This window comes from Schistocerca serialis, unplaced genomic scaffold (genome assembly GCF_023864345.2).
Source record: "Schistocerca serialis cubense isolate TAMUIC-IGC-003099 unplaced genomic scaffold, iqSchSeri2.2 HiC_scaffold_1393, whole genome shotgun sequence".
NCBI lineage: Eukaryota > Metazoa > Arthropoda > Insecta > Orthoptera > Acrididae > Schistocerca > Schistocerca serialis.
The window spans coordinates 677525-690043 of record NW_026047617.1 but is presented as its reverse complement, the minus strand read 5'-3'; positions in this window follow the sequence as shown (position 1 = coordinate 690043).

The window sequence follows — 12519 nt, the reverse complement described above, 5'->3', positions numbered from 1 at the left end:
ACGAGAGGGGGGGTGGGATGGGGGGGCGAGCGGAAGAGGACAAGTTGTTTTTCTATTGGCATGTGCTCAGGCTTTATAGTGTTTTAAAGAATGTCCGTTCAATTTCGTATAAGAACGTAGCATTTTATTTCCGAAGCGTAGTAAATCTTTGTCCTCACACAGCAGGGTGATCGCACTACAAGGCTACAAATTTTATTTGCCCATCAAGTGTCCTTTTGGTGGAAATGACACACCACCAGCAGCATGTTGTGCACGAGAGGGGGGGTTGGGGGGGGGGGGCGAGGGGAAGAGGATAAGTTGGTCTTCTATTGGTATATACTCAGGCTTTATAGTGTTTTAAAGAATGTTCGTTCAAGATCATATAAGATCGTAGCATTTTATTTCCAAAGTGTAGTAAATCTTTGTTTTGTCACGGCAGGGTGATCGCACTACAAAGTTGCAATTTTTATTTGCCCATCAAGTGGGCTTTTGGTGGAAATGACACACCACCAGCAGCATATTGTCCACGTGAGCGGGTGTGGGATTGGGGGGGCGAGCGGAAGAGGACAAGTTGTTCTTCTATTGGTATGTACTCAGGCTTTATAGTGTTTTAAAGTATGTTCGTTCAAATTCATATAAGAATGTAGCATTTTATTTCCAAAGTGTAGTAAATCTTTGTTTTCTCAAGCAGGGTGATCGCACTACAAGGCTGCAATTTTTATTTGCCCATCAAGTGGGCTTTTGGTGGAAATGACCCACCACCAGCAGCATGTTGTCCACGTGAGAAGGGGGGGGGGGGGGCTAACAGAAGAGGACAAGTTGTTCTTCTATTGGTATGTACTCAGGCTTTATAGTGTTTTAAAGAATGTTGGTTCAAATTCATATAAAAATGTAGCATTTTATTTCCAAAGTGTAGTAAATCTTTGTTTTCTCAAGCAGGGTGATCGCACTACAAGGCTGCAATTTTTATTTGCCCATCAAGTGGGCTTTTGGTGGAAATGACCCACCACCAGCAGCATGTTGTCCACGAGAGATGGTGGGGGGGGGGGGGGGGGGGGGCTAACAGAAGCGGACAATTTGTTCTTCTATTGGTATGTACTCAGGCTTTATAGTGTTTTAAAGAATGTTCGTTCAAATTCATATAAGAATGTTGCATTTTATTTCCAAAGTGTAGTAAATCTTTGTTTTCTCAAGCAGGGTGATCGCACTACAAGGCTGCAATTTTTATTTGCCCATCAAGTGGGCTTTTGGTGGAAATGACCCACCACCACCAGCATGTTGTCCACGAGAGAAGGGGGGGGGGGGGGGAGGGGGGGCTAACAGAAGAGGACAACTTGTTCTTCTATTGGTATGTACTCAGGCTTTATAGTGTTTAAAAGAATGTTCTTTCAAATTCATATAAGAATGTAGCATTTTATTTCCAAACTGTAGTAAATCTTTGTTTTCTCAAGCAGGGTGATCGCACTACAAGGCTGCAATTTTTATTTGCCCATCGAGTGGGCTGCTGCTTGAAATGACACACCACCAGCAGCATGTTGCCCACGAGAGGGGGGGGAGGGGAGGGGCGAGTGGAAGAGGACAAGTTGTTCTTCCATTGGTATGTACTCAGGCTTTACAGTGTTTTAAAGGATGTGCGTTCAAGTTCATATGAGAATGACGCATTTCATTTCCGAAGTGTAGTAAATCTTTGTTTTCTCACAGCAGGGTGATCGCACTACAAGGCTGCAATTTTATTCGCCCATCAAGTGGGCTTTTGGTGTAAATGACACACCACCAGCAGCATGTTGTCCACGAGAGGGGGGGTGGAATGGGGGGGCGAGCGGAAGAGGACAAGTCGTTTTTCTATTGGTGTGTGCTCAGGCTTTATAGTGTTTTAAAGAATGTTCGTTCAATTTCATATAAGAATGTAGCATTTTATTTCCAAAGTGTCCGGCCCAGTAGCTGAGTGGTCAGCGTGACGGATTGCCGTCCTCTGGGCCCGGGTTCGATTCCCGGCTGGGTCGGAGATTTTCTCCGCTCAGGGATTGGGTGTTGTGTTGTGTTCATCATCATTTCATCCCCATCCGGCGTGCAGGTCGCCCAATGTGGCGCCGAATGTAATAAGACCTGCGATATGGCGGCCGGACCTGCCCCGCGAGGGGCCTCCCGGCCAATGACGCCAAACGCTCATCATCATCATTTCCAAAGTGTAGTAAATCATTGTTTTCTCACAGCAGGGTGATCGCACTACAAGGCTGCAATTTTTATTTGCCCATCAGGTGGTCTTTTGGTGGAAATGACACACCACCAGCAGCATGTTGTCCACAAGAGGGGTGGTGTGGAGGGAGGGGAAGGGGGCGAGTTTGAGAGGACAAGTTGTTCTTCTATTGGTATGTACTAAGGCTTTATAGTGTTTTAAAGAATGTTCGTTCAAGTTCATATAAGAATGTAGCATTTTATTTCCAAAGTGTAGTAAATCTTTGTTTTCTCACAGCAGGGTGATCGCACTACAAGGCTGCAATTTTTATTTGCCCATCATGTGGGGTTTTGGTGGGAATAACACACCACCAGCAGCATGTTGTCCACGAGAGGGGTTGGAGGAGGCGAACGGAAGAGGACAAGTTGTTCTCCTATTGGTATGTACTCAGGCCTTACCGTGTTTTAAAAAATGTTCGTTCAAGTTCATATAAGAATGTAGCATTTTATTTCCAAAGTGTAGTAAATCTTTGTCTTCACACAGCAGGGTGATTGCACTACAAGGCTACAAATTTTATTTGCCCATCAAGTGGGCTTTTGGTGGAAAGGACACACCACCAGCAGCATGTTGTGCACGAGAGGGGTGGTCGGAGTGGGGGGGGGGGGGGGGGCGAGCGGAAAAGGGTAAGTTGTTCTTCTATTGGTATATACTCCGGCTTTATCGTGTTTTTGAGAATGTTCGTTCAAGATCATAAAAGATCGTAGCATTTTATTTCCAAAGTGTAGTAAATCTTTGTTTTGTCACGGCAGGGTGATCGCACTACAAGGCTGCAATTTTTATTTGCCCATCAAGTGGGCTTTTGTGGAAATGACACACCACCAGCAGCATGTTGTCCACGAGAAGGTGGGAGGTGGGGGGGCATCGGAAGAGGACAAGTTGTTCTTCTATTGTCATGTAATCCGGCTTTATAGTGTTTTAAAGAATGTTCGTTCAATTTCATATAAGAACGTCACATTTTATTTCCAAAGTGTAGTAAATCTTTGTTTTCTCACAGCAGGGTGATCGCACTACAAGGCTGCAATTTTTATTTGCCCATCAAGTGGGCTTTTGGTGGAAATGACACACCACCAGCAGCATGTTGTCCACGAGAGGGGTGGTGGCGAGGGGGGGAGGGGGGCCTGCGGAAAAGGACAAGTTGTTCTTCTATTGGCATGTACTAAGGCTTTATAGTGTTTTAATGAAAGTTCGTTCAAGTTCATATAAGAATGTAGTATTTTATCTCAAAAGTGCAGTAAATCTTTGTTTTCTCACAGCAAGGTGATCGCACTACAAGGCTGCAATTTTTATTTGCCCATCAAGTGGACTTTTAGTGGAAATAACACACCACCAGCAGCATGTTGTCCATGAGAGGGGTGGTGGGAGGGGAGGGGCGAGCAGAAGAGGACAAGTTGTTCTTTTATTGGTATGTACTCAGGCTTTATAGTGTTTTAAAGAATGTTCATTCAAGTTCGTATAATAACGTAGCAATTTATTTCCAAAGTGTAGTAAATCTTTGTTTTCTCACAGCAGGGTGATCGCACTACAAGGCTGCAATTTTTATTTGCCCATCAAGTGGGCTTTTGGTGTAAATGACACACCACCAGCAGCATGTTGTCCACGAGAGGGGGGTGGGATGGGGGGGCGAGCAGGAGAGGACAAGTTGTTCTTCTATTGGTATGTCCTCAGGCTTTATGGTGTTTGAAAGAATGTTCTTTCAAGTTCATATAAGAATGTAGCATTTTATTTCCAAAGTGTAGTAAATCTTTTTTTTCTCACAGCAGTGTGATCGCACTACAAGGCTGCAATTTTTATTTGCCCATCAAGTGGGCTTTTTGTGGAAATGACACACCACCAGCAGCATGTTGTCCACGAGAGGGGGGTGGGATAGGGGGGCGAGCAGGAGAGGACAAGTTGTTCTTCTATAATTATGTACTCAGGCTTTATAGTGTTTTGAAGAATGTTCGTTCAAGTTCATATAAGAACGTAGCATTTTATTTCCAAAGTGTAGTTAATTTCTTATTTCTCATAGCAGCTGCAATTTTTATTTCCCTATCATGTGGGCTTTTGGTGGAAATGACACGCCACCAGCAGCATGTTGTACACAAGCGGGTTGGTGGGGGGGGGGTGGGGGGGTGGGGGGGGGCGAACAGAAGAGAACAAGTTCTTCTATTATTATGTACTCAGGCTTTATAGTGTTTTAAAGAATGTCCGTGCAAGTTCATATAAAAATGTCGCATTTTATTTCCAAAGTGTAGTAAATCTTTGTTTTCTCACAGCAGGGTGATCGCACTACAAGGCAGCAATTTTTATTTGCCCATCAAGTGGGCTTTTGGTGGAAACGACACACCACCAGCAGCATGTTGTCCACGAGAAGGGGGTGGGGCAGGGGGGGGGGGGGGGGGGGGCGAGCGGAAGAGGACAAGTTGTTCTTGTATTGGTATGTACTCAGGCTTTATAGTGTTTTAAAGAATGTTCATTCAAGTTCGTATAATAACGTAGCAATTTATTTCCAAAGTGTAGTAAATCTTTGTTTTCTCACAGCAGGGTGATCGCACTACAAGGCTGCAATTTTTATTTGCCCTTCAAGTGGGCTTCTGGTGAAAATGACACACCACCAGCAGCATGTTGTCTACGAGGGGCTGAGGGGCGGGGGCAAGTGGAAGAGCACAAGTTGTTCTTCTATTGGTATGTGCTCAGGCTTTAAAGTGTTTTAAAGAATTTTCGGTCAAGTTCATATAAGAACGTAGCATTTTATTTCCAAAGTGTAGTTAATCTTTGTTTTCTAACAGCAGGGTGATCGCACTACAAGGCTGCAAATTTTATTTGCCCATCAAGTGGGCTTTTGGTGGAAATGACACACCACCAGCACCATGTTGTCCACGCGAGGGCGGGTGGGATGGGGGGGCGAGCGGATGAGGACAAGTTGTTCTTCTATTGGTATGTACTCAGGCTTCACAGTGTTTTAAAGAATGTTCGTTCAAATTCATATAAGAATGTAGCATTTTATTTCCAATGTGTAGTAAATCTTTATTTTCTCAAGCAGGGTGATCGCACTACAAGGCTGCAATTTTTATTTGCCCATCAAGTGGGCTTTTGGTGGAAATGAGCCACAACCAGCAGCATGTTGTACACGAGAGAGAGGTGGGAGCGGAGGGGGGGGCTAACGGAAGAGGACAAGTTGTTGCTATATTGGTAAGTACTCCGGATTTATAGTGTTTTAAAGAATGTTCGTTCAAGTTCATATAAGAATGTAGCATTTTATTTCCAAATTGTAATAAATCTTTGTTTTCTCACAGCATGGTGATCGCACTACAAGGCTGAAATTTTTATTTGCCCATCAAGTGGGTTCTTGGTGGAAATGACACACCACCAGCAGCATGTTGTCCACGAGAGGGGGGGTGGGGAGGGGGGGAGGTGGGCCAGCGGAGGAGGACAATTTGTTCTTCTATTGGTATGTACTAAGGCTTTATAGTGTTTTTAAAAATGTTCGTTCAATTTCACATAAGAATGTAGCATTTTATTTCCAAAGTGTAGTAAATCATTGTTTTCTCACAGCAGGGTGATCGCACTAGAAGGCAGCAATTTTTAATTGCCCATCAAGTGGGCTTTTGGTGGAAATGACACACCTCCAGCAGCATGTTGTCCATGAGAGAGGGGGGGGGGGGGCGGAAGAGGAAAAGTTGTTCCTCTATTGTTATGTACTAGGCTTCAGAGTGTTTTAAAGAATGTTCGTTCAAATTCATATAATAACTTAGCATTTTATTTCCAAAGTGTAGTAAATCATTGTTTTCGCACAGCAGGGTGATCGCACTACAAGGCTGCAATTCTTATTTGCCCATCAAGTTTGCAATTGGTGGAAATGACACACCACCACCAGCATGTTATCCACGAGAGGGGGGGGGGGGGGGGGGTCGAACGGAAGAGGAAAAGTTGTTGTTCTATTGGCATGTACTCCGGGTATATAGTGTTTTAAAGAATGTTCGTTCAAGTTCATATAAGAACGTAGCATTTTATTTCCAAAGAGTAGTAAATCTTTGTTTTCTCACAACAGGGTGATCGCACTACAAGGCTGCAATTTTTACTTGCCCATCAAGTGGGCTTTTGGTGGAAATGACACACCACCAGCAGCATGTTGTCCACGAGAGGGGGGGTGGGGAGGGGGGGAGGTGGGCCAGCGGAAGAGGACAATTTGTTCTTCTATTGGTATGTACTAAGGCTTTATAGTGTTTTTAAAAATGTTCGTTCAATTTCACATAAAAATGTAGCATTTTATTTCCAAAGTGTAGTAAATCATTGTTTTCTCAAAGCAGGGTGATCGCACTACAAGGCAGCAATTTTTATTTGCCCATCAAGTGGGCTTTTTGGTGGAAATGACAATCCACCAGCAGCATGTTGTCCACGAGAGGGGGGGGTGGGGTGAGGGGGCGAGCACGACAGGACAAGTTCTTCATCTATTGGTATGTACTCAGGCTTTATAGTATTTTAAAGAATGTTCGTTCAAGTTCATATAAGAATGTAGCATTTTATTTCCAAAGTGTAGTAAATCATTGTTTTCCCCGCAGCAGGGTGATTGCACTACAAGGCTGCAATTTTTATTTGCCCATCAAGTGGACTTTTGGTGGAAATGACCCACCACCAGCAGCATGTTGTCCACAAGAGGGGGGTGTGGGGGGGAGGGGCGAGAGGAAGAGGACAAGTTGTTCTTTTATTGGTATGTACTCAGGCTTTATACTGTTTTAAAGAAAGTTCGTTCAAGTTCACATAAGAACGTATTATTTTATTTCCAAAGTGTAGTTAATTTTTGTTTTCTCACAGCAGGGTCATTGCACTACAAGGCTGCAATTTTTATTTGCCCTTCAAGTGGGCTCTTGGTGGAAATGACACACCACCAGCAGCATGTTGTCCACGACGGGGGGGGGGGAGGGGAGGGGCGAGTGGAAGACGGCAAGTTGTTCTTCCATTGGTATGTACTCAGGCTTTACAGTGTTTTAAAGAATGTGCGTTCAAGTTCATATAATAACGTAGCATTTTATTTCCAAAGTGTAGTAAATCGTTGTTTTCTCACAGCAGGGTGATCGCACTACAAGGCAGCAATTTTAATTTGCCCATCAAGTGGGCTTTTGGTGTAAATGACACACTACCAGCAGCATGATGTCGATGAGAGGGGGGGTGGGAAGGGGGGGCGAGCACGAGAGGACAAATTGTTCTTCTATTGGTATGTACTCAGGCTTCATAGTGTTTTAAAGAATGTTCGTTCAAGTTCATATAAGAATGTAGCATTTTATTTCAAAAGTGCAGTAAAACTTTGTTTTCTCACAGCAGGGTGATCGCACTACAAGGCTGCAATTTTTATTTGCCCATCAAGTGGGCTTTTGGTGGAAATGACACACCACCAGCAGTATGTTGTCCACAAGAGGGAGGGGGGGGGGGGGTGGGGGGAATGTAAGGGGGCAAGTGGAAGTTGACAATTTGTTGTTCTATTGGTATGTACTCAGGCTCTATAGTGTTTTAAAGAAAGTTCGTTCAAGTTCGTATAAGAATGTAGCATTTAATTTCAAAAGTGCAGTAAATCTTTGTTTTCTCACAGTAGGGTGATCGCACTACAAGGCTGCAATTTTTATTTGCCCATCAAGTGGGCTTTTGGTGGAAATGACACATTACAAGCAGCATGTTGTCCACGAGAGGGGGGTGGGATGAGGGGGCGAGCACGAGAGGACAAGTTGTTCTTCTATTGGTATGTACTCAGGATTTGTAGTGTTTTAAAGAATGTTCGTTCAAGTTCATATAAGAATGTAGCATTTTATTTCCAAAGTGTAGTAAATCTTTGTTTTCTCACAGCAGGGTAATCGCACTACAAGGCTGCAATTTTAATTTGACCATCAAGTGGGCTTTTGGTGGAATTGACACACCACCAGCAGCATGTTGTCCACAAGAGGGGGGGGGGGAGGGGAGGGGCGAGTGGAAGAGGTCAAGTTGTTCTTCCATTGGTATGTACTCAGGCTTTGCAGTGTTTTAAAGAATGTGCGTTCAAATTCATATAATAACGTAGCATTTTATTTCCAAAGTGTAGTAAATCTTTGTTTTCTCACAGCAGGGTGATCGCACTACAAGGGTGCAATTTTTATTTGTTCATCAAGTGGGCTTTTGGTGAAAATGACATACCACCAGCAGCATGTTGTCCACGAGAGGGGGGGTGGAATGAGGGGGCGAGCACGAGAGGACAAGTTGTTCTTCTATTGGTATGTACTCAGGCTTTATAGTGTTTTAAAGAATGTTCGTTCAAGTTCATATAAGAATGTAGGATTTTATTTCCAAAGTGAGGTATATCTTTGTTTTCTCACAGCAGGGTGATCGCACTACAAGGCTGCAAATTTTATTTGCCCATCAAGTGGGCTTTTGGTGGAAATGACACACACCAGCAGCATGTTGTCCACGATAGGGGGGGGTGGGATGAGAGGGCGAGCACGAGGGGACAAGTTGTTCTTCTATTGGTATGTACTCAGGATTTGTAGTGTAGTGTTTTAAAGAATGTTCGTTCAAGTTCATATAAGAATGTAGCATTTTATTTCCAAAGTGTAGTAAATCTTTGTTTTCTCACAGCAGGGTGATCGCACTACAAGGCTGCAATTTTAATTTGACCATCAAGTGGGCTTTTGGTGGAAATGACACACCACCACCAGCATGTTGTCCACAAGAGGGGGGGGAGGGGAGGGGCGAGTGGAAGAGGACAAGTTGTTCTTCCATTGGTATGTACTCAGGATTTGCAGTGTTTTAAAGAATGTGCGTTCAAGTTCATATAAGAATGTAGCATTTTATTTCCAAAGTGTAGTAAATCTTTGTTTTCTCACAGCAGGGTGATCGCACTACAAGGCTGCAATTTTTATTTGCCCATCAAGTGGGCTTTTGGTGGAAATGACACACCACCAGCAGCATGTTGTCCACAAGAGGGGGGGGACGAGTTGAAGAGGACAAGTTGTTCTTCCATTGGTATGTACTCAGGCTTTACAGTGTTTTAAAGAATGTGCTTTCAAGTTCATATAATAACGTAGCATTTTATTTCCAAAGTGTAGTAAATCTTTGTTTCCTCACAGCAGGGTGATCGCACTACAAGGCTGCAATTTTTATTTGCCCATCAAGTGGGCTTTTGGTGGAAATGCTACACCACCAGCAGCATGTTGTCCACAAGAGGGGGAGGGAAATGGAAGGGGGCGAGTGGAAGTAGACGAGTTGTTATTCTATTGGTATGTACTCAGGCTTTATAGTGTTTTAAAGAAAGTTCGTTCAAGTTCATATAAGAATGTAGCATTTTATTTCAAAAGTGTAGTAAATCTTTGTTTTCTCACAGCAGGGTGATCGCACTACAAGGCTGCAATTTTTATTTGCCCATCAAGTGGGCTTTTGGTGGAAATGACACACCACCAGCAGCATGTTGTCCACAAGAGGGGGGGGGGGAGGGGAGGGGCGAGCGGAAGAGGACAAGTTGTTCTTGTATTGATATGTACTCAGGCTTTGCAGTGTTTTAAAGAATGTGCGTTCAAGTTCATATAATAACGTAGCATTTTATTTCCAAAGTGTAGTAAATCTTTGTTTTCTCACAGCAGGGTGATCGCACTACAAGGGTGCAATTTTTATTTGTTCATCAAGTGGGCTTTTGGTGAAAATGACACACCACCAGCAGCATGTTGTCCACGAGAGGGGGGGTGGAATGAGGGGGCGAGCACGAGAGGACAAGTTGTTCTTCTATTGGTATGTACTCAGGCTTTATAGTGTTTTAAAGAATGTTCGTTCAAGTTCATATAAGAATGTAGGATTTTATTTCCAAAGTGAGGTATATCTTTGTTTTCTCACAGCAGGGTGATCGCACTACAAGGCTGCAAATTTTATTTGCCCATCAAGTGGGCTTTTGGTGGAAATGACACACCACCAGCAGCATGTTGTCCACGAGAGGGGGGGTGGGATGAGAGGGCGGGCACGAGGGGACAAGTTGTTCTTCTATTGGTATGTACTCAGGATTTATAGTGTTTTAAAGAATGTTCGTTCAAGTTCATATAAGAATGTAGCATTTTATTTCCAAAGTGTAGTAAATCTTTGTTTTCTCACAGCAGGGTGATCGCACTACAAGGCTGCAATTTTAATTTGACCATCAAGTGGGCTTTTGGTGGAAATGACACACCACCACCAGCATGTTGTCCACAAGAGGAGGGGGAGGGGAGGGGCGAGTGGAAGAGGACAAGTTGTTCTTCCATTGGTATGTACTCAGGCTTTGCAGTGTTTTAAAGAATGTGCGTTCAAGTTCATATAAGAATGTAGCATTTTATTTCCAAAGTGTAGTGAATCTTTGTTTTCTCACAGCAGGGTGATCGCACTACAAGGCTGCAATTTTTATTTGCCCATCAAGTGGGCTTTTGGTGGAAATGACACACCACCAGCAGCATGTTGTCCACAAGAGGGGGGGGGGGGGGGGGAGGGGAGGGGCGAGTGGAAGAGGACAAGTTGTTCTTCCATTGGTATGTACTCAGGCTTTACAGTGTTTTAAAGAATGTGCTTTCAAGTTCATATAATAACGTAGAATTTTATTTTCAAAGTGTAGTAAATCTTTGTTTTCTCACAGCAGGGTGATCGCACTACAAGGCTGCAATTTTTATTTGCCCATCAAGTGGGCTTTTGGTGGAAATGCTACACCACCAGCAGCATGTTGTCCACAAGAGGGGGAGGGAAATGGAAGGGGGCGAGTGGAAGTGGACGAGTTGTTATTCTATTGGTATGTACTCAGGCTTTATAGTGTTTTAAAGAAAGTTCGTTCAAGTTCATATAAGAATGTAGCATTTTATTTCAAAAGTGTAGTAAATCTTTGTTTTCTCACAGCAGGGTGATCGCACTACAAGGCTGCAATTTTTATTTGCCCATCAAGTGGGCTTTTGGTGGAAATGCTACACCACCAGCAGCATGTTGTCCTCAAGAGGGGGGGGGGGGGGGGGGGGAAATGGAAGGGGGCGAGTGGAAGTGGACGAGTTGTTATTCTATTGGTATGTACTCAGGCTTTATTGTGTTTAAAAGAAAGTTCGTTCAAGTTCATATAAGAATGTAGCATTTTATTTCAAAAGTGTAGTAAATCTTTGTTTCCTCACAGCAGGGTGATCGCACTACAAGGCTGCATTTTTTATTTGCCCATCAAGTGGGCTTTTGGTGGAAATGACACACCACCAGCAGCATGTTGGCCACAAGAGTGGGTGGGGAGGGGAGGGGCGAGCGGAAGAGGACAAGTTGTTCTTCTATTGGTATGTACTCAGGGTTTATAGTGTTTAAAGAATGTTCAATCAAGTTCATATAAGAATGTAGCATTTTATTTCCAAAGTGTAGTAAATCTTTGTTTTCTCACAGCAGGGTGATCGCACTACAAGGCTGCAATTTTAATTTGACCATCAAGTGGGCTTTTGGTGGAAATGACACACCACCACCAGCATGTTGTCCACAAGAGGGGGGGGGGAGGGGAGGGGAGGGGCGAGTGGAAGAGGACAAGTTGTTCTTCCATTGGTATGTACTCAGGATTTGCAGTGTTTTAAAGAATGTGCGTTCAAGTTCATATAAGAATGTAGCATTTTATTTCCAAAGTGTAGTAAATCTTTGTTTTCTCACAGCAGGGTGATCGCACTACAAGGCTGCAATTTTTATTTGCCCATCAAGTGGGCTTTTGGTGGAAATGACACACCACCAGCAGCATGTTGTCCACAAGAGGGGGGGGGGGGGGGAGGGGGGGGGGGGGAGGGGGGGGGGCGAGTGGAAGAGGACAAGTTGTTCTTCCATTGGTATGTACTCAGGCTTTACAGTGTTTTAAAGAATGTGCTTTCAAGTTCATATAATAACGTAGCATTTTATTTCCAAAGTGTAGTAAATCTTTGTTTCCTCACAGCAGGGTGATCGCACTACAAGGCTGCAATTTTTATTTGCCCATCAAGTGGGCTTTTGGTGGAAATGCTACACCACCAGCAGCATGTTGTCCACAAGAGGGGGAGGGAAATGGAAGGGGGCGAGTGGAAGTGGACGAGTTGTTATTCTATTGGTATGTACTCAGGCTTTATAGTGTTTTAAAGAAAGTTCGTTCAAGTTCATATAAGAAAGTAGCATTTTATTTCAAAAGTGTAGTAAATCTTTGTTTTCTCACAGCAGGGTGATCGCACTACAAGGCTGCAATTTTTATTTGCCCATCAAGTGGGCTTTTGGTGGAAATGACACACCACCAGCAGCATGTTGTCCACAAGAGGGGGGGGGGGGGGAGGGGAGGGGCGAGCGGAAGAGGACAAGTTGTTCTTCTATTGGTATGTACT